The sequence below is a fragment of the Cygnus olor genome, chromosome 5 (genome assembly GCF_009769625.2).
Source record: "Cygnus olor isolate bCygOlo1 chromosome 5, bCygOlo1.pri.v2, whole genome shotgun sequence".
In the NCBI taxonomy this organism is placed as follows: Eukaryota; Metazoa; Chordata; class Aves; order Anseriformes; family Anatidae; genus Cygnus; species Cygnus olor.
In genome coordinates this window covers 65,290,418-65,315,807 of record NC_049173.1, presented here as the reverse complement: position 1 = coordinate 65,315,807, position 25,390 = coordinate 65,290,418, and the positions used below count along the sequence as shown (strand labels likewise).

Genomic DNA, 25,390 nt, shown 5'->3' with positions numbered 1-25,390 from the left:
TCGCATTACTAAGGGCAGTTTTTCATTTTGAGGACTCTTGAGACCTACTCTGTTTTGTAGCTGTGGATGCTGAGGCCCAGGGAAATAACTTGCTCATAGTAATAGCACAAACCAACAGCCAGGCTGAGAATGTAGCTGAGATGTTTTTACACCTAGTCCCAGTTTTGACCTTCATAGTTTATCTACCAACCACTTGTCTCCATCATTTTCAATTGCAGATAGAGAGAACAAAGTTATGGAGATAACTTCATTTACTCAAAATCTATCTTTCAGATAGCAGCTTCTTTTCTGTTACTGTTCAGATACTTCTCAAATCTGAGGCAGGAAGGAATAATCACATACAGTTTACGAAACCTTGATCTATTAAGCATGAGAATACCCATAATCAATAGCAAGAAAATTATCCTCGTTTGATTTTTTTTTTTTAAAATCAGATAGAATAACTGGTCTTTCTCTAATTCCAGTGCTTTCTTTCAAGCAAACTTTTCAAGCATGATGGAATTGACAGAGGGACAAGGTAAATATCAACATACAAGGGAGGGTGATTGAAATGAAACCTATTTCATATTAACTCAAGTAGCTTCATATTAAGTCTTAACACAGGATATACCATTTATGGCTGCATGCAACGCATGGCAATACATGCCCCCATCCTGAACTGACCTGATTCCAGTCCAAAAGTGGTTGGAAAAATAAGAATGCTGTATCATCTGACAGCCAGTGTTGTTCTGATAAACATCCGAGGTCACATTCCAGTGCTATCATTGCTGGCCTTTCATCTGCAGAAGCTGTTCTCTCACTTTCACAGCCAGTAGTACAGCAGCAACTTGAAAGCAGCTGAAAAATATATAAGAATAACTACCATCAAGAAAAAAAAATCAAAAGACTAGGATATTTTCAGCTAGAATTGTAGCTTCAGATGTGTTAACATCTATTTCTACTCCAAGTTTTGTTTAAAGTATCTTCCCTTCTACATCACTTGTCTTACTTTGGGTTCTGTATGGAAAATTAACAGAAGGTGTGAACAATGAACTAGCGCTTACCAAAGCTTTGTATGTCTCAGTATCAACACAATGCCATGATTTATCCTTTCTCTGGCAATACAGGTTCCACATTGCTCTGCTTCTCATATTAAGTGATATTGTTATGGTAATAATGAAGCTGCCTGTCAACACTGCAAAATCTAGATATGTTTTTGCTAAGTCTTCGTTGTTAATCACAAAAAAAAAAATTAAGGACACAGGCAGAGTCTTAGGTGAGATATGTCTCCCTCTGTTTTGTGAGCCAAAGTTCTTTCAGCATGTCCTATATGGGACAAGGTAACCTAGACTTCTGAAAAACAAAAATCTTTATAGCTCTATGTTATGGATGTATTTGCTGGAAGGGAAAAGAGAGATGCGTCTTCAATGTCATCCCAAGTTGTACTGCTGACCCAGGGAAGGTACATGTCACCCTTGCCCTATAGCTGCAAGAAGCTTTGATTTAAAATGTTGTTTTAAAATAGATTTTGGACAACTACCTAAATCTGAATGCCCGAGGCTTTGCTCTGCAATAGAGGGGAAGAAGGGAAAAAGGAAAGAAGGAAAGAAGGAAATTGGATTAAAAAAGAAAACTCCCCAAATAAATATAGGTGAAATAATTGTGCTGAGACCTTGGCAAACTCTATCTCCTTTCGTTATTAGGAAATAAGGATTTGAAAATTCATGCAAGCCAGCCATATATATAATTATATAATATATATATATAATATATATTATATATTTTATTACATATAATTATTATATATAATAATTAAGCAGTTTAACAATGTACCTTTTCTTTAACAAAAAATCATTATGCAAATGCATTTTTTAGACTAGATTGAGTAGAGTGAAATGTGTACAGTATAGAAGAAAAGCAAACTAATATAGGGCACCACTGTTACTTCAAAGGCCCCTATTTGTATTGTGTTCTTAAATAACTTCCTCATCCACTTCCACAGAGGGTTACTTGCCTAGTTTCTCCTTTCCAGCTTCACCCTTACTCTGATACAGTAAGATCAGAATGGATGCAAAGAGCAAACCAGCTAGAGTTCAACTTGTTCACATCCCATCCATAGATGATCCAGTGTACCTCTCCTGGGAGGTTCTTCCCTAACTTGGCCCTTGAAGAAGTCTCAATACCCCGAAGAGGCGACTCTGTCTCGTCCAAACCTGAAGAGATGCAGCATAAACACTTTTTCTGCATACACAAAAAGTTCAGAAGACTAACACCCATTCAGCTTCATCCCACTGCTACCAACTTCAGTGGTGCAGCATCAGATCTGTATCTGGGTGATAAGAACCTAATTTCTTACAAATTATATATTCTGAATTCTTTGATGTTCTTTCAAGGAAGTGCTCAGATATAATAAACAAAACGGTAAGGCTGTAGTTATGTAGTTAGAATAGGATAAGTGATCTCTGAACTCAGTTATGTAACTTGTCTCAACTTTCTGTGTCTATATAACCAACACAAATGTGAGAATTAAAGGAAGTCATGGAAACAGGGTACAATACAACAGTCACATGCAACTAAATTAGCTGATCTGGATCTAGCGAGAGAAGCCTAAGAAGTGACTGTCCTGGTAGCTAGGAGTTACTGCTCCCCCAGATGCAGCATCTCATCTGGCAATAATGCCGTTGTCATGCAAATTAAATGGATAATCTTAAGTCATGTAAAATTGAACATTTGGGCACTCAGAAAATATTGGCTCATTTTAATATCTTTCACTACATTCACTGTTTTTGATAACATCTGTGTGAGTTGTTGTATGTGGAGGTAGAAAATAACAGAGAAAAGGAACCACGTCTTCTACTGTTTTGACACATCTTGAATATACCTTTGATAGCAGAGGTTACTAAAAACCAGTAGGAAACTAGGTTTCAAAGGAAGACAAATACATAGATTATCATCATTTAATTTGGCTTCCTATCCAACATGGGCTAAAGAATCTCACTCATTATTTTCAAACATACACTTTTTGCTTGCATTATTTTACCCATCTGAGAAATAACTTAGTCGTTATTTGAAGGGCTTAAATATTAGAGAACCTTCTGCATACCAAAGAAAATTGCGCCAGGAACTAGCTTGCCTCAGAACAAAAAAAACTGCTGCAGGTTATTTGTGGTTTGAATGCATCTAGTTTCTGCTTCCAAATTTAGGGTGTTTCTTCAGCTTGGTTATAAAGCTGACAGTCACCTTTCCTTTACTAGTGGGTTGTGATAAATCCTGACTCTTGGAATAAACAAATAAATTAGCCTTTGTTAGGCTCTTCCTCTGTAAGAACGAATTGTTAATATTCAAACACATATTACTCAAGTGATCAAGCCTTATCAAATGATTCAGGTCAGGATTTATAAGTGATTTGGAGTCACTGGCATTTGCCATGTTAACTGATAAAAACACTGTATTTCAACAGAGCAAGAAAAAAATCTTGGGGGTAACTTAGAAATGGTTAAGCTAACTACTCGTATTACCACTTCTTCAGCTCGTCATTTAACTAGCTATTTAATACAACATTTCTATGGTTTTTGTTTTTGTTTTTGTTTTAAATTAGAACATACAATGTTCTTAGGATGATTGAATCATATATTAGACCTTGAATCATATATTGAATCATATATTGAATATATGAATATATATATATGAATTATATATTGAATCATCTATTAGATCACACAGGTATCTTTATTAGCCACGCTTACAAATGCATATTACATAGCCATTGTCAAGCTCTATCACTCATAAAACTATGTCAAGTGGTATCAATTGTTACCATCAGGTTTTTTATTTTCTTATTGCAACTCACCTCAGACTTTGTCTAATTTTGCTTCTCAGGGTAACTGCTCTGAAGTTCATGATCAGTGCCTTTTCCCTGTTTAAATTTTGTTATATTATCTATTTTTAAGTCCCTGATATCCTACAATTTGATAAAAATGCTACAGGACTAAAAAGTTCTTTAAACATCCCAGCTATATCCTTTGAATTCTTGGTGTACAAAGTTGTAAATATATCTTTGTACATACAATAATTTAAAAGTAGGAATTTGAAATCAAGAAGGACATATGCCATTACTCAATGCAAAGAATCCATAATAGGATAATGTGACTAGAAAGTTTTAAAAGATTATAAAGTGCTGTTATCAACGTCTTGACTCTAACAAAACCTTTTAATAGTGGTGTCTGAGCAGGAAGCGAGGGAGGAATCAGTTATCCAGTCTGCAGTAAATAAAGGTGTGGCCAAGTGTTAAGACATCCAGGGTGGTGACAGGGTCAAAGCCTAGTGCTCTTCCACAAATGGTAGAAAGAAAATGTTCAAATGCTTGAAATACTGTTCTCAAATGAGAAGATTCAAAAATAACCCAACAGTCTCAATCTGAAAGGATAAAGTAGCTGAAAAATAATTCCATATAAAGAAAAAATAAAATCAGTAAATTCAGTAAGTGGTTGTATTTAGAAGACCTTCGTGACAGGTTTTTTTGTGTGTGTGCTTTTTTTTTTTTTTTTTTTTTCCTTCCTGGTAATGAATTTTTGCCAATCTTCCTCCTTCTAAAGATAAATAGTGTAAAACAGGCAGCTTATCGGTCATGAGAAACAAGTAAAAGACTGCCCAGACTTAACAGAAAAAGTGAAAGGCTGCTCTGGATCATGCACAGTAGCTACATAAGGGAGCAAAACTTGATATTGTGGATTTCCACGCCAGAGTAAAATCAATCAGAAGAAATAATTTCCTGTTTCGTTCATAGAGTTGATACCCTTGACTCTGGAACAGCCAGTCCAGGTTTATACTGTCCCTAAACTCACTGACCCAAGAAGAAACAAACATGACCATAAAACAAACAAAAGCTGAACACAAAGCATGACAAATAATGTTTAACAAGTCACAGCAATATTTTGTCTTTTATGAAGAATTTAAATCTTTTAGAACTTGCAGTTAAAATTCTGAGGGATTTTTCTGAATTAAGCTCTGTTCTTGTCCCATTGATAGATTCAGTTTCTATACATTCTTTATACGAAGAGACTCATTTAATTAGATTCTGCTACATTTATTCCTATGGGAGAAGACTATTCACCTGGGGAAGTGTTCTTGTCTCAATCACTGCTGACCAATATGCCAGAATAGGCTGTGCACATTGAACAAAATCCAGCTTGTGAAGAAAGCCATTTTTAAAACAAACAAAACAGCTATGATTGCACACGACATGACTGATTTTTTTCGTTAAGAAGCAACACAACAGATCCATGTCAGCTGGAGATCCTAAATTTAAACCAAGCAGCATCAGGTTTCTGACATGCATTAAAAACACTTGTACCTCAGTATTTGCTGGGACTTCTACATCTGTAGTTGCATTTGAAAGTAAAAAAGGGAATTTGAAGGGGAAAGCGAAAAGACCCCAGAATATTTCTGCATCAGAAGTGGGAAAAGGGTTCTAATGTTTTCTTCCTTAATTTTTGAGAAAAACCTAGCACACAGGAGCTTCTGAAGAGCTATAAAGTGCAATTCTACTTCTGAAATCCTGCCCTCTCTAAAGAAAGGGTTGGTCTTGGGACAGTGCTGTGGCAGCCTGCCTAACTCCTCCACTCTGCTACAGCAGGTAACCCACTCATCTCAGAGAGGCAGCAGCAAAATTTTATGTTCCTCCATGACATAACCTCACACATTATATAAGTAAATATATGTCTGTATGTATAGCCACACAGAGAAAATATTTATACTGCTAAGCATTTGGATTATGAATGCATAAATAAAATGAAGGCTACTGGAGCCACTATAAACTATCAGTTATACTAGTTTAAGTATAGCGAGACGTATTATACAATGTGCAAACTTACACCACTTGCTCTAGCTGTGTCAATACCAGAAAACTGAACTGTGCTTTTGGGAAAACGGTATCTTCAGTAAGTACCAGTAGCATCTTAATCCTTTTAGTATGGCTCTGATACAGTGCTCATCAAAATCTAGGGCAGGCCTCTGAAGTTGTTGGATCAGGCTCTAATACTCCTTTAGATCATAATCCTGCAAAGATTTAACATTTACTAATAACTTTATCATGTGAGTAGTTAAATGGGATGTTGGAGGATCAGGGTCAGAACTGGAACATTCAACAGATTCCAGCTTGGGCTATATCTATCAAGGATACAACAGAAATAAGGTAAAAGTTAAAGTGGCTTCTAATCAAACCTCATTCTTTGGAACATGCAGTATTGGAGGAATTAGTTAAGCTTAAGTTCAGCCACAACTATTCAGTCCTATCAGCTTCAAAGGGTTTTAATCAGCATGCAAAGCTAAGTACATCTGTGAGAGATAGGGTCCTGGGTCATGGCATTCTTACTTCTGACACAAATATTCTGTATTCTGCTGTAACACAATGCCTGTTTTAACATTTTCCCCCTCTGTTTCTAGGTCTCCCTTTTTTTAAATCTTCCTCCTCCAAATCATCAAGCAGGAGGCATCAGCTGACACAGTTTTCTTCTTCTCTTTCTGCTTTTAAATCCCCTCTCGATACCTCAAAGTGCAAATACTATGAGGATTTTACCTGTAGCAACAACTAAGAAGATGTTAGAAACAGGAGAGCTGAAAGATAGAAGCTACTCTTTAATTTAAAAGTTAAGCAATGGGTGTTTATAGCCCTCAGCTGAGCTAGACTACCCTGCCCTTGCCATCTCAAAATTTTTGGTTCTGGCTTTGGCCTCTTACATTCTGTGTAAAGCACTGGAAGTTTAATTTAAGGGAAAAGAGTTGTATTTCCTGGACAAGCTTTGTATGATTTTGCAGGGGGAAGAAGAAACTGAGTAGAAGAGGTGTCCAAACAAAATAAGTTCTAAAAACACAGGCAAGCTATAGGTGTGTTAGGTGAGAATATTTTCTTGGTTGCTGCTACGTTTGATGTTACATAATTAAAAAAGATTATCTAATTCTCTATGGGTGTATCCAACTGGGGATCTGCTACAGCTCTGCTGTGTTTAGTTTGGCTTTTGTCATTAGAAAGTCTTTGTTCTGTAGCTTTCACGTCTTCTTTCACGGAGGTAAAATAAGGTAACATTTTAGGAATAAACATGTACAGAAAAGTGAAAAATGTCCTAGAAATATAAAAGGAGAAAATCAACTATTTGAACCTGGCATCTGGTTTGCTCAGTTTATACATGAGAAACGAAGGCTAGTTATTGCATACATTTTTACTTTTTCATTATGAAGAAAACAAGACCAGAAAACAAAACAAAACAAAGCACTGAAATAGCAATTACTGCTATTTTTGTAGATCAGTGTACAATCAAAATTGAGATACTGTTGGAAGAAACACCACGCAAGACTGGAGTGTGAATGGTTTTTTTTTTTGTTGTTGTTCATAAATTCCTACCTATATGAAAATTAAGTGTAAATATTCAGATACTGAACAGAGCAAGTACAAAAGGAATGGTCCTTACCTTGTTATCAAGAATGTAATTACATGCAGAATCTGTCCTTCATTTAAAAAATATACATGCAATAAATACTTTCACTGGCAATGCAAATACTTGGTATGAACGCTTCTTTAGGAGTTATCACGTCCTGTTGTCTTTTATTGTTCATTTTTAACTGTTACATAATGGTAAACTCCTTTTTTTATAGGCTGCAGTGATTTGAAGCCTGTAAAAGTGACATTAGGAAATGCAAACTACTTTACAACAGCATGTCCCTGCAATCAGAGGGTAGCTTCCGCAGCAAATTCACAGCTAAAAATGTCTTCTATGTTTGTATATTGATTTCACTACTGATAAACAAATAAAAGTCCCCCCCCTTACAGATGTCTGCTTCAAAATTCAAGATTTTGAAGAAACCTTCACTTGAAAGTCATTTTAAATATTAATCATCAATAACATTGATCTTGAGGTCTTGTAAAGCTACAGAAGTCAGAAGTACAGTAGCAGTTGTTAAAAGCAGAAAATAAGTCATAATATAATAAAAAATGCGTCATTTCTAAATTATGTTGGTTCAGATCATCAAGATCTGATACGTGCCTAAATGCTTATAGAACGAAGGCCTATAGTAGATTTTTTCCAATATTTTAAGCTAATTTCTAAAATTTAGTTTATACAAAAAAAAAAAGGTGCTAATTATGTTGGTATCTTTCTACACTTTCATACTGAACAGACAAGGGAGATGGTACCATTATTTACTATGGAAAACATAATGTTAATTAGATTATGATAGGAAATTCAAATGCTAATTTACTAGTTGAAAATAAAAGTAACAGGACATAAAAATAGGTTTCTGCTTCCAAGCTATACAACAGTCTGATAAGAAAAAAAACTTCCAAACAAAAACCTGAAAGTTTCTTCTTTTTTTTTCTTCTTTTTTTTCAATTCTATAGCTAATAACTATTTTTCTAGTTATCCCTTAAAATATGATGTTCAATGTAAGAGGTTCCCAGGAACCAAAGACCACACCCATTAAGTAAGCTCAAATATCCCTGGTTTAGAAAAACTCGTAAGGAGGAAATCATCTGACCAACCCATAAAAACAGATATCACTTTTATAGTTGTCAGCTAAATTATTAGTCCCATTTCTAGATGTGTTGAAAACTACCACGTGCCTAAGATGTCAGCCAACAGATGTGACTAAAGCATCAAATTCATAAACTGAAATTCTCCAGTACAGAAATCTTGCTCTCTTGCTTATCTGCTAAAAAGCGACAAACTGTGTATGAAATATCACCAATCCCAAGCATTCTAAAATCACAAATCATAATCAGATTATTTTTGTCACAATAGATCTGCTTTTAATTCACTTTTTACCTTCTGAGCTTTTCACATGCAACTGAGCAAGTTATTAAGTACCCTTCTGCAACCACAAGAGCTTGATAAATAAGCTAATTTCACATTCATTCTAAGAAAAAAAAATCCAGAAGCTGGAGTTCCAAAAAATAATAATAAATAAATAAACAATCATGATACTCATGATATTGTGAAATCTAGTGTTAAGACCTAGAGAAAAATGAAGTGATACATGACATCTTAAAAGTTTCTGTATTTACACACGCTGCTTATTTAATTTCGTCATGGCATGTCAACTAGGCCCATCCAACAATTTTAGCATGTATGATAAAAGGGATCTTTTGTCAAAAGGAATTAAGGTAAGACAAGCAGGCTAAAAAACAGACTCCTGAGAGATCAGAAGGAAAAAGAAAGCAATTTGCTTGCCCGAAGTATAGGGAAAGCCCCATTTAACTAAACTTCCAGAAGGAAAGGTAGCATGTACATAGCCTGAGAAATTCCATCAATGGCACAATTTATCCTCTTGATTTCATCAAATGGTTAATGACTGTAAATACACATAAGAATGATCAGCCACATTCTGTTCTTAGCTGTAGTCACACAACCCAGATGTGAGCAACCAGAGCTTAACCAGTGGTTGTTTTCTTAGATCATTTAGTTCAAACATTCATTTATGTGCGTATAAATGACAGTGGTTTGTGTCCCATATTTCTGCTGCTGCTGCATCCCAAGCCATTCTTGTAAGACAGATTCAAGGTACTGTGGAGATGAAAACAATGGATACAGTGGGGATTTTAAATGGACTCCCTGCCTCCCTGAAGACATGCTGCAAACACAAGCCATAACTGCCCAGCCGGGTCAAACGGGCTGTGGTCCAGCCCTGTCCTCACACATAGCCTCCATTCAGTGCAGCTGTATTTCACAAGAGCGACTAAGGGCAGAGTGCAGCCGTTGTGTTTCAAAACATTTGCAGAATGATTGGACATAATTCTTTGAAGAGGATTTAATTTTCTTAATGGGTTTGAGTAAATCATCAGCCTCTACAGCTGCATGGGGAATACCTCAGGAGACTTCACGCGGCATACTTCAACAGAGCAAAAGTGCACAAAGTCATACTTGTTGGACACAACAGAGTGAGCTGTTTCTCTCAGATTTCTACTGCACGGTGTATTTTTAAAATATTGAACTAACCAATCCCAATGACTGATTTTACTGTACTAGAGACTAGAACTTTTTTCTCAACAGTATAGTTAATATTCCTTCTCACATGAGCATTTTAATATAAACATACATATGAAAGTGCTTTCATCCCTGAAGCCAAATGAAGGTGTTCTTTTGAAAGTGGAAAAGTGGAAAAGTGGAAACTGTAAGCAGATGTCTCTGAAGCCAGCTTGCTCTTAGTGCTTAATCAGCAAATACCTTCTACTTGCTTGCTTTCAGTGGCCAAAGATCTGACTGCTGTGCTCTGAAAAATGCCCGTCATGGTGCATGGGTGAATTGCAATCGTCACGAGTCCATCAGTTCTGGAGGCCAAGCAAAGGAAGCTTGAGTTAGCCGTGCCATTCCCCATGTGCCTCTCTCTGCCTGACTCACCTTTCTGATACTTTCCCTGCCCTGACTGGTCGACTGGTTGTACTTGCACTCTGCCCTCTGCTCAGCCTACCTCAGCAAAACCCATATGTTAAGCAAGCAGCTGTCTGTTGCAATTTCTCAGTGGGAAGTAGGAGGCCAATGGAGACCAAGGGCACTCTCTAGAACAGAGCAAAAAATCTTCCTAAATAGGCCAAACCTGTGACCTTGTTATAAAATCTGACTGTCCTGAAAGGATAGGGTTTATTCCTCACCACCTCCTGTCTGCCAACAAAGAACCTGACCCCTTCAAATCAGCACCAACTTACATGGCAGGGAGCCACAGGAAAGCTAGCACTTCAGGTTAGCATTCCCTTTCCCCTGCTTTAACCTTTATAATCAAATATCAAAAAGAATGAAAACAAACCATGGCTGCAGTCATTGGCACATTACATTTTCTGTTCTCACCAGCACATTTTATAGGTCATGGTTAGGCCAATGAAACATAACACAGTGCTCCTTTCCCACTCCCCCCAGCCCCCCTTTTTAAATTTGAAAGCAGGTATCTTCTTCCAAGCTAAATATTTCTAACTACTGGACTTCACAGAAAAAGAAGGTCACAAGCTGACTCATCAATAGCCATAATAAATGTGTAAAAGATCCTGGACATCGGATCATGTAAGTTATATGAATGCCAGGTATGAAAGATGGTCACCACCCAAGAAAACAGATGTATGTGTTCTTAAGGTTTACCATGATTTATGAAGTAATAAACATCTTACAGCAGAGCAAAATGTCCTGGGCCTGATCATCCCACATATTATCACCCACATACATCTATATACATCTTTTATGTACTTGTTTTACACCTCATGCACAGAATGAGCTCTCAACTAAATGAGAGTGGATAAGGGAGTCACTTTTATGCCACTTTGTGTGAGGCATAAACATACAACAGATTACTTTTCCAAGGTGACTTTCTCTTTTCACTGAAAGAGAGGACAGTAGTTAAAAAATCTAAGAAATAACTGTAAAGATGCCTTCATCCAAACATTTTATATTCCAAGCATTTAAAATACTGAAAAGGTGTCCTTTGTAGTCACTATCTAGCACCACCAGCTGGATGCTCTGAGGAACTAAGACCTAGATTTTTACTGCTTAAAGCCGGAAATACTAGCAAAGTGTCCTGTACACTATTCTTCTCTTGCTGGTAAAGTATCAGCTGTAAATACCTGGCACCGACGGCACGACAGGATGACCTGGCTGAATTTTATTCATTTTGTTCAACAGCAGCAGTCAAGTGAAATCTTGGGTATACCAAAGGATGCCCGTCTGTATGCTTTGTGCCTCTGGTGGGATCTCATGCCAGTGAATACAACACTTGCCACGATCCTGCATGGAAAGGACCCGTCCATCCCACCTACTCGCGCACCCCTACAGGTGCGAGCATTCAAGCAGATTTTGCTCGGCCTCATCTCTCCCAGCCGTACTAGCAGTGTGCTCTGAGCAAGCAGCTGAGCACTGTGTGTCAGGTGTGCCAGCACAAGAACAATGGTTCACTTGGGCAGATTGCTGTAGCACACTGTAATTTCCTGCAGGGCTGTTTCTAACATCTGGGCTACCAGAGGATGCTAACAACCACACAGGAAAGTAAAGGAAAAGGTTTCAGATATCTAGATAGCACCTCACAGGATTTTTTTGTGAACCCCATTCCAGTCCAGTTGGAGTCTGGCAAACTAGCACTTAGTTATAGTGATAAGTACTTGGCATATATCGCACCTTATGTGGAGTACACAAAGTGAGCTAAGCAGGAGCTAAACTTGTCATTCCATTTTGGCAGAGAAGTGGGTGTGGGTAACGGAATATACTAGAAGTGGGTAATGTAAGATATGCAAAAACATTACTGCTTAACACAAAGCAGCACAAACATCAATCACACAGCAGGCTGCTGCTGTCCTTATTCCTCTGACAGCTATGACGAATAGCATGAAAGGGAATAAAAATGACCTCCTGTGGATTCAGAGTAGGTGTGGTGGTGGTAGGAGATTGGATCTTTACTCCCAATCCTGGAGGCAAAACCACTGCATACAGATGTCCTTTTTGTCTGAAACTGGATACTCCTCTGTACTTAAAAGACAAAGTAGCTCTGTTGCAAGCCCAGGACGGGAAGGGTGAGTAAATGCCTGAGATATGATGTTTTATGTCCAGTGAGCTCAAAGGCATCATCCCTTTCTCCTGTGAGTTTTGGTCCAAGCAGAGTCAACACCTAAAGCTTTGCAAGAATCATTTTCCCTTCCCAGACTGGATTCCTTGTGCAACACATGCTGAGTGTACATAATCCAGCTCTGAGGAAGCAGGTCAAGTGGCACAGTGACATGGACTGAAAACAGAAAAGGATTAGTGAGGCTGAGTCTTGTCGTAGTAAGCAATGATTAACTTTGTGGTTCTTTGCTTTTGACATTCAGATCATGTAAAATCATGGCATTATTTCAGTGCCAGCCAGACTCAAGTCTGAGCCCTTCCCTTCATAACAGACACCATGGATGAGACAGATCGTACCAGCTGAGTAAAAAGCAGAATTTGAAAATGAGTAAAAGGTACTCATAAGAACTTCCGCTTTGATGGAAACTTTGCTATACCTGCAGATAAATAAACTATAAAATTTGGCACAAGAGGAGCCCAGGACTGGAATAGCAGGAATGTTGCAGATCAAGATTGATGTGCACTGGCAGAGCTACACGGAGAAACATGCATGGCACCTGTCTCCACGGTGCCTGTCTTGAGCTAATGACGTTAATCTCCTGGTTTCATAACCACAGTATTCAATCTCACATTTTAAAACAATACTTTGTAGATTTTAATGTAAACTACATTGAGGGAAATTTTGCTGAGGAAAAACATCATGCATGCACATAACAAGACAGCTGAATAAGGAAGCTACACATATCCAGAATTGTGTTCATACATAAAGGATTTTACCTAGTCTTAAGGATATATATCCATGCATGCATGTGTGTAAAAATATCTTCTTTCTATGTGCTAATAATAGCATAAAAATGTTTAAAAGGGAGATGATGTTTTATAGTCCCAATCAACTGAGGTGCTGCACAGTTCCTTTCAGAAAACCAAAAATCCTAGAATGTCTGCAACCTGGATTTTAAACAGACATTCCTAGCCTTGGTGGGATGCTGGAGAATCTGAAGCCCTGCTTACAAATATCTGCAGCAGGCATCTGATTAGTTAGATGCCATTATCTTATTCAACCATCCTTAAATAACTATTACAGCCACTAATCCTTTCTAAGAAAGAGAAGTAAGAAAGCATTAATTGGGTGACCATTACATGAGTACTATATTTTCTTTAGGAGTGAACGTACTGCAGGTTTTACTATGCTGTATTCCTTCCTGAAATATTTCTCACTAAGCCCTAACTCTATTCATGGAAAAACTCCTACTAATTGTAGTTGGTCTAGGAACAAATTTGCTTTTTCATCACCTAAGAACAATTCCGTCAAAAAGACAGGCAAGAGAGTAGATAGAGGATTTTGTAGCCAGGTCTCAAATAAGGATAACAATGTATTTTCACATTGCCTTTACAAGTTTTGTCTTGAAGACAATAATGAATATTTATAAACATACCAGCTTTCAAATCCCAGTGAACTGCTTCTCCTTATTTAAAATATATTCTGAGATAAGCAGTACCTTTAACTGTGGGAAGAGTATGTCAAGCCTGAAAACTTTTCCAGTGCTTTTCATTTTTTTTAAAACTCATTCAGAAAATGTGTAGACAAACCATCAGAGATATTTTTGCTAATTTAGGCATAATGGACTGTAAACACTTCAGTGAGAAAAGAATAGTCTATCATTGAAAGACCACATTAAATATTGGATGTATTTTTATAAAACTTGTAAAATCTGAAATAATTTCACAGATAATAGGAGGTTCCTACGTTTGCTGTTTTCTTTCTGGAAAACAACAGATACACAACTGCTGTGAAACACTGGACAGACAGCGTCCTGGTGGTACCCCGGAGGAATGTCTTCAGCTCAGTCACACCCACTAGATGGAGCTATTTCCACAGCACATTCCTCGCTAGCGCTAGCCTCCCAAGAAATGTTCATCCAGTGCAGTGCAAATGTACCAGCCCCAGCTCATACTCACATTTCAGATTCCCAAGTTTTGCACAGGAATAGAGTTAATTTGTTATTAATACAGAGAAATATGATGAAGTTCAAGACAGACTGGAGATTTTCCCCTTTAAAAAGCAACAGATCCAAATCAGTTTTTTAGGTTAGAAACAACAGATGACCATGTCTGTGTATCACGTCTGTGTATCAAAAACGCACACAAATGCACACAGATTTGCACATACAGAAGTGTTCAAGAGCCTAAACAGAGCAGAGATCCTACTGCTGCTTATGTGGAGTAAGTGCTCCTACAGTCTTTAACAGATTGGTAATTCTTAAATGTGCAAGATTTTGGGTACAGACTAAGTTTTCAATGGCATTTGTTTGGTTTCAGTTAAACTCAGAACTTAAAAAAGAATATTCCAGGTTTGCTTGAAAATTAGACACCTTCATTTCACAGGTGTATTCTTATATGCATGTGGTGCACAAAAGACTGTACAATGAGTCAGAGAGCAGTGTATTAAGAAAGCAGTGTATTAAGCAGTCATCAATTACACTAGAAAAGGCAGCAGAATGCATTAATGCTACTTGCTTTATTTATTTTCAGTGGTCTAATTTCCCAGGACTCCTTAATACAAGCTACAGAGATCAACTAGCTGTGGTGATTAACCAGCTGCAAGAAGTGTGGCCTTTTCTATCTGGTACTCTTAGTTCTTTGAAAAGAATATTCATCCCCAGTTTAAATCTCCCATTACTCACTTTCTACTGTGTGTGTTCAGCCAAGGCTGATTTGACCATGTGTAAGAGCCCAGCACTTCTTTCAGTCTGTAAGAATCTGGTCAGTACTTATTGTGCCATGGGGTCCACAAGAATGGGGAGTTATAGAAATGCTGACCTTTAAGAGGCGTTATTTTATGTATAGCTGTTGACTTCAGAATTGAAAATATTACTTATTTCCACCCTAGTGATATGTTGCACAAGCTTGGGGAGCTTTGGGGATCTGCTAGATCCACTCACTTTCTGTTTGCAAGAACACCACATGACAATGATTTTGAAAGATTTCTGCATTCTGTTTTACAACATTTCATCTGTTATCTTTCCACCTCTCAACCTCTCTGTGTCCTTAATGTGTCATACCCAAAATAACTGAGGAACTAGTTGTTCGGTATTTTTTGAAATCACAATTTGATTCTGTGAACCTCAGGGAAACCAGGTTCTACATGAATTCCACAGGTCCCATATGAATTTTATATACTCCATGGCACAAAACAGGTTCCAGATGCCTAGGAAACCATCATACATACCACTGAGCTTACTCATTGTATAAATGTTATCTTCATTAACTATTTATTCTCTCAAGTCTACTAGATGAGAGTACAGGAACCTACAACTCACTATCAACAGGGCCACATTGCTCTTTTTTTTGCCTCACCCCTTTTCCATTGCACTGATAACTGTGGATTTTTGCCAGCTGCAAGTAGTTCTTGGCTGGTATTTGAGGAATAGCTTGGCTGGTGACTGGGAGAAGTATGAAGGGATGATCTACCAGAACAGATTAACTCCTTGGTCTCTGCTTTATTTCTCTGACACAACCAGTTTTCCTTAAGTATCACTCATTCAAGTTCTCTGAAGTGCCTTCCTTTCACCCTCTCCTAATTTGTTTATTATGAAGTATTTCAAATGGCAATGTAGAGGCATGCATTAAATTAGAGTCTAAAATACAGAAAATTAAATTAATAATTAATAAATTAGTCTAAAATACAGAAAAAAAATAGAGCCCTGTCCCATTGTTTGTATACATCATGAGTAAGAAAAATGGCAATTTATCATAGCCTGAAGTTTTTCTGAAACAAACCATCACTCAGCAGTTGATACAAGGTCAATTCTGGACAATTTTCTAGCATTGGTGATATAACCCAATGAAACTGCCAGAAAGAGGTGTCTCAGACAAGACTTTTGGCCAACTAAATCAATTTTTTACTATAAGGCAAAATGGTCTTTATAAAATCACGTTTTCAGATAAATTTGGCCAGTCTTTTTGTTTATTAGTAAGTGGACACTTCTTCATACAGTAACATCCCATTAACTTAAAAAAACACTAGTGCCTTCAAAGCATTGTGGGGAGCATGGTTCATGCTGTTCAACAGAAATTCTCATTTTCACAGCTCCTTATCACACAAACGCATCTTTATGCTTCCATATCATTCCCACCACAGGCTGAGGCGGGAGGGTTGGTTTTAATCAAACAAGTGCAGAGCCTACAACAATTGTTCTGAGTGTCATTTAAAAGCCAGCCTCACCAGTTGAATAGATGTGGAGACACCAATCATATCGGATCAATTAGACCCAGTTCTGACCCAGGCTTAGGTCCAGGAATGAGCTCAGTGTGCTGAGCTGATATGTCCTTAGCCCATCCCTCTCCTAACACTACCCAAATTTCAGAGACATCTGTCCATGCCAGCCTGAGCCCTGAAAGGGATTCAGAAATGAAACAAGAGGCAGGCTGTAACTGAAATCAGTTCTTCAGCTGATAGCTAGAGTAGTTTTTTTTTTTTTTTTTTTTTTAGCTTTCACATCATCTCCAGAATATCCCTGGTAAAGATCTGTATGCCACACAGGTGAAAATTAAATATCAGGAGAGTAGTATAGGTGTGCTACATTCATACCGTGGTTTCTAGTTTAATGGCACACTTTCTGTGTCCAGTCACAGTCTCAAAAGTAGAGCAGCCTAGAGAAAGAAAGGAGAGGTCATTCAAAATACAAACATACAGGAACGACAGACCAGTCAGTGGAAACATCTATATGCTAGAGCTGGCAAAAAAAGTATAGAGTAGTAACAGCCAAAAAACCAATCAGAATGGGTGAAATAACATAGTCACAAAAGTAGATAAATTATGGTATAATCCTGTGACAGAGATGCATAAGCTTGCAGCAAATACATACAAATCCATCCACCTGTGTGACTTATGCTGGGAAGATATACATGCATGTCAAAAAGTCATAAGAAAAACTTTGCTATAGATAGTGTGTAACTTTAGTAAAGTATATTAAAACCTTGAAATAGATGGGTTATTAACCAATCTTTTTCCCTAGACAGTGGCAATACTGGAGCCTTCTGGGAAATGAGACACAGGGTGTGTCTGTTCATTGCCACAGCTGTATCACATATATAGTATATGATATATAAGGGATGAAGGATATAGCATGATCAGAACTTGTACTTTGCTTTTGCAGAACTTAACGAATTAATAACACCTTGAAAGTATTTGTCTGACTGAAGCCTTGGGAGCAGTCAATCAGAAATAAGAAAGGATGCAATCTTGTGGAAGACAGAACCTGAAGTATAAACGCTTTACTCCAGCTAAGTTACAGTGACACCTTCCTAGGCAGCTCCCAGCCACAGGACTGTGTGCCTTACGCTGTGTGAGTCCAGAAAAACAGTGAAAACTCAACTCACAAATCACAAGGCAGCTGCCTGGAAATATGTAGGAATAAGATTTAAAAACCATTGTCATTATTGCAAATCTGAGCAAAATTCTTTGTAAGTTCATTGGATCTTTTGTTCTGACAAGGAGAAAACTGAAACTTCTTCCTGGGACATTTACTTTATTAAGTGATTTACTTCAGTAAGTACCTAAAGCAAGATGTGTTTTCAGGACACAGATAAAATTATCAGGTAACATGGTCCAGTTAAAAAGTTAGCAAAAACAAATAAATCAGATTTTTTTTTATTTCCTTTTTTTCCTATTTACTTTGAAACACAATTTTGTTCCAAAGTAGAGATGTCAGCCAAAAAGGAGTACTGAACAGAGAACAGAATTATCCCATGTTCCTACAGGGCTTTATTTCAGCTCTGGAGGAATTGCTTTCTGCCATCATTACCTTACAGGTGAGTAAGCTTATAGAGATCCTTGGAGCTGTCAGCCCCCTTTGCAGATACCAAACTCCTTTTTTGGAGGGGCACCCCAGAAGGACAGGCTCCACACAGTCCTTAGCTTGAAGTACAATTGGAAGGACATTAAAACCTGAGGTATTCACTCTAGCTATCAAAAAAAAATCCTTGTAGTAAGTACAGCAGTTCAAGATAAATGTAGGAAACTGTTCTACCATCAGATGAAGCTGCATTAAAACAGAAATCACCTTTTAATTTGCTGGATTATAATAGTGAAGAGCTGCTGTTATATACCGCATTTCAACATCAGGAGGCATTGTTCACAACAAACACGTCCAGCATAGTGCACATATGAAATGGTACACCAGCAGAAGCACAGATGTAAACAAGACAAAGCAATTACTTTAATTCATTATTTATCATAAGACACATAAGGCATGCTGAGGAAATTTATTAGGACTATATTCATTTTGTTGGAGGACTAATCCATCATGCTTTAAATACATTAAAAACATTATTGTGCTCTCAGCATATACATGCACACACACAGATGCATACATACATATGTGTATATCCACTACTACAGTTCTATGTTCCTCATTGCCTTGTAAAATAAAAATGGTCAAAAGTGAAATATAACAGGAAAATTACATCAATCTCAATTTTCCAAGATGCAGGAAGGAGGGAAACTACAAGCTGAATTTAATGCAAGTCTGAAACAGAAGGCTAAGAACCAGGCCTTTGGAAGGCATGCTAACCGATGTCAGCAGAGATTTTCAGCAGCGGCAGCAAAGAGAACAAAAGCAGAGACTCGCACAGGGCTATTATGGTGGGTACAACAAACAAGCTTTCAGAGAGGACAGTCTGTCCCTTGCGCAATTTGCCTCCTAGGTGCTGGGCAGTCTGTGTGACCTCAGCCGGTGTGACAACATCCTGAGGAACACAGGTATCATGTGAAACCTGGCTTGTACCAGATTGCATTGGCATGGCCCTAAAAAGGCTTTCAACAACCCTGTCATTACAAGGGCTGACTCCTAGCCCCAAAATAAGGCACACAGATCAAAGATCCTCAGCAACTGATGCTCTTCATAAGGGACAAGGAAATAACCTGTAGCCTATTTGTAGAAAGACATTCCAAGGTGCTAAAATATAAGGTATGCTCTTGGAAGACAAACACACTTCCATAAGGCACAGAAGTCACATTATTCAGAAATTCAAGAGCATCATAGGTGAAAAGTATGAGATTGGAGGTACTGACCTAGTAAATGATTCACTCATCCTGGGAAAATCCACAAGACAGACAAGTCCTTCATTGCACTGTCTCCATGTAGTCGTCTCACATCCGCTCTGCCAGCATTATCTCATCTCATTAGAGCATGATCTAGAAAGTTAACATGGCTTGTTTTAATGCAGGCTAACAACCATACTGAGTCATCAGTTTATTCCAAAATACGACTGATAATTGTATGTCAGTGTTCAAATCAGTCAGTGATTGCCTGGCTCTGTTGGGCACATCATTAATGTTCCCTCAGTTCCCCAAAATTTTGTCTTTGGCACTTTGCACCAATGGTCATTTCTTTTATTCATGCAATTATTTGGGGAAAATTATGGGTGTTTATTCCTTTCTCACATAGGAGCATGATAAAGTGGACATTATTAATGCTTTTGAGAAATTCTCAATTAATTTTATTTGAGATCAGTATATTCTCTCCTTTCACTAATTCTCTCTTTTCACAGCTTGTGTTTTTAGTTCCAGTTGTCCCCTACAGCTAACAAACATGTTGCTTCTCTGCAGGCATCATTATTTTATTATTTTTCTTTGTTTAAAGATTAATTACATCATCAGTTTTTTTTTTTTTTTTAAATTTTCTGAGATCCTGTTTGTAAATGATACATTTGTTGTACTTCTTGCAACTATTCTTCCTTTTCCTATCTTTGCACAATATAAGATAAGCAACAGGAATGTATCCTCAGGGCTTGCAGCTCCCTGGCAAGTCGTATTTTTTCAGCTTTCATACTCAGTGCAAAAGCTATAGGCTTGTCAATAATGCTGTTTAACAGCCTGTGATCCTCTTCATCTGTTGCTGTGCAGCCACACATCTACCAATAACATTTATGGCACCTGGCAACAATGGCAAATCATTCCTTCTCCATTTAAGCTTCTTTGGCGTCACCACCAAGGCACTCCTTTCAGCTGCAGTGCTGCACCATCTGCTGTTTGTAAAGCATCTCATTTTAGTGCTTATTTGTAGTTTCTGATTATTGGTTTTATCAGTGTTTCAAGAACAATGACAACCTTCATGTTCTGGAAGGTTTTGTCCCAGTTGTTTTCATGGGACCACTTCTACTTTCACAGTTTTTGTAACAATACAGCAAATCTTGCAGCCATTGCTATTCATACGCCACTCTTCTAGCACCTTTTACCACTCCTTTAGGTCATTTGTGGTGTTAATGCCACCTAGATTTTATTTTGTACAGGGCTGATGGCTCCTGTTCCTAAGATGTGATCACAATAATTAATTTTCTCTTTATAGCACAGTATCATTCTTGCCCACTCTGTTTTTAGTACTTAAAAATAATTGCAAAACAAAGTACTTGCTGTAATTTTGGTAGTTTGGCCTTTGCCTTTGCTCCCAGTTCCGATAACATAGGATTTGTGCCTTCATCAAAAGTAGAATGTTTTCTTGTATTAAAGTATGCAGAAGTATTCATTTTTTTAAAATCCAGGTGCTTATATAAACTTTCCCACATAGATGACCCAATCCCAATTTTGTTATTTTAGTAGGTTTGTTTTTATTAAAGAAACAATAAAAATTTAGATTCAAAATCCGCAAAATATAGTGCAGTCCATTGCCTTAAATTTTAAAATACCTTGTATTTAAAAGAAAACTATTTAAAAATATTTTTGTGTGCATAAGTTTGTATTAAAGCTAATTGGTCATAACAACCCCAATAGATTACAGATAATGTGCATTTACAGAGGGATATACAGTAATACCTTTTTTTTTTCAAATTATATTCCATATGGATTATTAACTTTGACCTTCATATTTCAATAGAAATTTAAGTAAGCATCTTGCCAGAAGTACAGTGGGAAAAAGGCTAGAAAATATCAGCTGAACACACATTCGACACAGCATGCTGTTTTTAATTCTTTCATCTTATCTCAGAAAGTACATCTCAGAATATTTATGAGACTGTTGCCAGCTCTTGTTGTTGTTTTTGCGAGGGGGTTGGAGCCAGTGAGGCCAGAACTGATGCATTCTACCAAATGCCACTTTTTAGTGGAATCTTGATCTGATGTCTCCCACGCTTGGGGGTGAGCAGCAACTGGAGTGCTGAAGGAAAGAGGGTGCACTGGGACATGTGGAGAGCGGCACCAGGAAGGCCTCTCCCAGATCTTGATGGGTCTGTGAAGAGGCTACCAGGAGCCACGACCTTCTCTTTTCCCTGAGCCCTTCCTGTTTCCTCAAACTTAACTGAGATCTTGAGTCACCAGTGATCATTTCTCATCAGAAAAAGAAAACAGCATAAGAAATAGAGAGAAATTGTTTCCACACAGTCAGTTCTTGTTCTGTTGGCTTCAATAACAACCTGGAAAAGCAGGTGACATGGGGAAATAGTATGCTAAAGTAAAAATATATAACTGTGAAAAAAATTGATCCTGTAGTGATTCACAAACTCAAGGACAGCAAGATGAAGGGAGCACCTGTTATTCCTTTATGAAATACTTTTCTTTGTTCTGAATCATTCAATGTTTTTTTTCTTGTGTTCTTTAACAAAGACCATATGCAAGTTAATTACCAGTGTATTAATGTCTTCATATTTGCACTAGCGATTTGGAAGATACACAGTCAGCTGAGAAAACTGGATAGTCCTAGGTTTAGCACATGGATTAGAGAATCCTTAATTTATGAATTTTAAAAGTAATATCTTTCCAAATGAAGGACTCATATGTTTTTGTAGCCTTGGGGAAACAGCCAGCTGTGAATGGCTAACCTTTATTGTGGAATTTCTGTTTTCTGCTATGTAATACACAAACTTATTCACCATTGCAACCACTAAAAATGTGGCATGAAGCAGGAAAAAAAAAGGCAGTACCCACCCTTGAAGGAATACTAATTCAAACGAACTTCATTTCCATAATGAAAAAATGTACAAAATACCATAATTTAGAATGACATGCAATTTAAAAACAGGAAATATTGGAGCTGTTCCTCTTACATGGATATAAATCATGACAAATCTGTTAAAATCTGTGAAAGGAAAGTACAATACCTGACATCAGCTTGAATTCTGTTCTGTCTTCTGTGAAGTAAATAAATGCATAGTGCTTTATGATGTTAGATACACAAACCACAGGTTGAATTACTTTCATAAGTCTTAAGATATGGTTAGAACAGGAAATAGAAAATCAGAATATAGGAATGACTCAATTTCGTATCAGATTTTATCAGTGTTTGCATATTTCATTTTGAAACTGCAATGACATTAAACTAAGCTTTGACTACATACTAAACTAGAAAAATTAAATAATGATGCTCAGTTATAATGTACTATGTAGAGACATTGGAAATCTGGTAGAGAAAGACTACATACATTATAGAAGACAATTTCTTTGCTAAGTCTTAATCAATTATACCTGATGTTTTTGACAATGTTGTACTATATAGGTCTGTATTTTTCCTGACATCATAAATGTTTAAGATATGTGGCTAGATGGGAATTGACGTAGCTTCATCAAACCTACAAGATGGAAGGCTGGATTGCTTCTATGATTAGGCAAACGCATGCACAAACTACTGGCTAGTGAGTCATCTATGAAATCGTTGTTGCCAAGCAGCTAACTTCGTGTGTATTTTGTCATTGCTTACATGCTTATCATTTTGAGAAAGGCTTGAGGAATAAATGGCTGTGACAACTTTGGGGGATTTATTGAATGCCTAGAATCTGCGAAGTTCTAAGTGGATAGCTGATACCTGATCTATAATGTTTTCCTAACACATCTGTTGTCTTCGGGGTTATTGGTAGCAAGTGCAATTTATAGCATCAAAGAGGGAAAAACCTGGCCAGCATGACACACATTCTCTTCCAAGGGATAAGAAAATTTCACCTTCATAAACAACCAAAGCACTACTATACATTATATTCCCCATATTTTGTTAAAAAAAGAAGCAAATAAACCAACTTTTTCTTCAAATTAGATGTCTCTTTTTGTGTATTATATATATGATAAAAGTCTTCTGTTTCTCACAGTGCATTTGGTTCTTTCTTCTTCTATGTCCTTTACTTCATACAAGCACATTTTATGTTTTCATATTCCTTTAAACTAGCTTCAGGATTCACTTCCCTTCAGTCATTTGCTTTTCTGAACCAGCCTTTTTTGTTTCCCTGCTTTTAGCTTCGCTGTTTTGTCCATGTGACTTTCTCTTTCATGTGGTCTCTTTCAAGTACTTTTTCTCTGCAACTCCTTCGCACTGCTTCTCTCTTCCTGTGTCTCAAGCCAGTCTTCTCACCACCCCTTTCAAAAAACCTCCCTACTGCTCTAGTTGTTATCTTTCTAATTTTCCTTATGTGAGTTCCTGTCTATCTTACTTCAACCCATTTCATCTCTTAATTTATTTAGTTCCTTCTCTTCCAGGTACCTTCTTCATGACTGTTGGCCCAATTTCACAGCAGTTCGTAGAATGCCCATTCCTCGATTCTCTTGTCCCAACTCTCACAAATACGTGTTGTGTCTGCTTATAATATAGTTTCAAGGGGGAGAATAGCAACTGTAGCAAGGTAATGAGATCTGTAGTAAGATTTAGATCATACCTACCTTGATGTTGCAAAGTGCTGAAGCTAACAGGAATAGTCAACAATTAATGCCATGGAACACACAACAGAATTTGGCTCTAAGATGTCTATTCTCTACACATATCACCCCTACACAAAAAGGGACATGTTTCTCTCAACTTCCATATTAAAACCTTGATCGGATCAGTAACTGGCAAAGGAATGCTACGTGGAAAGAGTTGGTCCATCAACTTACTCTTATTAACCTTGCTTACTATCTTAGCTGCAGCTAACTGGGAATTTTATAGAGTGGGTGGCTGCATTAGGGAAAAAGGTACGAATATAGTCTGGAAAAAATGTTCTCAGAGCCACATACCAAAAATCTTCATACATCTTACAGCCACAAAACAACCACCCTTAAGAGCAATGAGAAGGGAAAACAGAGGCACTCAGAATGAGCTATAAGCCTACCAGAGGTCTCAGGAGACCCACACTATCAGCTCAGCAGCCCAAGCTATATCACTTCTTACTACAATAGGGAAATGCAGTCACCAAGCAGTCTCTGCCTTCATGACAAAGCCCCAGAATGGAAGCACCATTTGAATGCCTGCAAATTGCATTAAGGACAAACACTACAGAAAGTCAAAAAGAAATGATTTGTCCAACCAGCCTGAGAAATTCTGTTTTAAAGAAAAATGCACTATTTGTGACAGACCACAAAAGGCTTATGTCTTCTAGCTTCAAAAGATACAGCTGGGACATCACAGGTCAAGGTTCCCTACAAGAATGAGGCAATACAACTCAACCCTGGCCTAGAAGGATGCTCTCTGATTATGAGAGAATAGCTTAATATTTGTTAATATCCAGCCTTCCAGCTCTTGGGAGCCGATATCAATGAAACTATCAACTATCTATCTACAACAAACTGAGCACACCAAAAACTTTCAACCATTACTTTCTGATCTGAAATGCACTCTAAGAAAGATCTGGATACAGAGATTCTGCATTTCACTCCCAATTATCTTAACCACCAAGTCTTAAAAACATTAAATGCTACAGTAGTGCTCGTGATAGTGTTTGCACATACGGACTGTCAGTTTATACCCCTCCCAAAAAACACACGTGCACATTTCTGTAAAAAGAATTACACTGACCTTTTCATTTATGAGACAATATTGCACTTCATAAGTAGCTGGAATAATTTGGCATGTGAAAGTTTTGAAATGTAATTTGATTGTATGAATATACAC

General features: G+C 37.4%; 1 protein-coding gene across 1 annotated transcript in view; it reads right to left on the bottom strand.

Moving 5' to 3' along the window:
- The window catches only part of MICAL2 (microtubule associated monooxygenase, calponin and LIM domain containing 2), a 163,971-nt gene that overhangs the window by 134,673 nt on the left and 3,908 nt on the right, over positions 1 to 25,390 (bottom strand). Inside the window, exons 3-5 of the mRNA XM_040559324.1 lie at positions 22,641 to 22,670; positions 19,621 to 19,743; positions 664 to 837 (exon numbers count right to left, since the gene is read on the bottom strand). The gene's annotated coding sequence lies outside the window, so the exon portion shown is untranslated. The remainder of the gene's footprint in view (positions 1 to 663; positions 838 to 19,620; positions 19,744 to 22,640; positions 22,671 to 25,390) is intronic.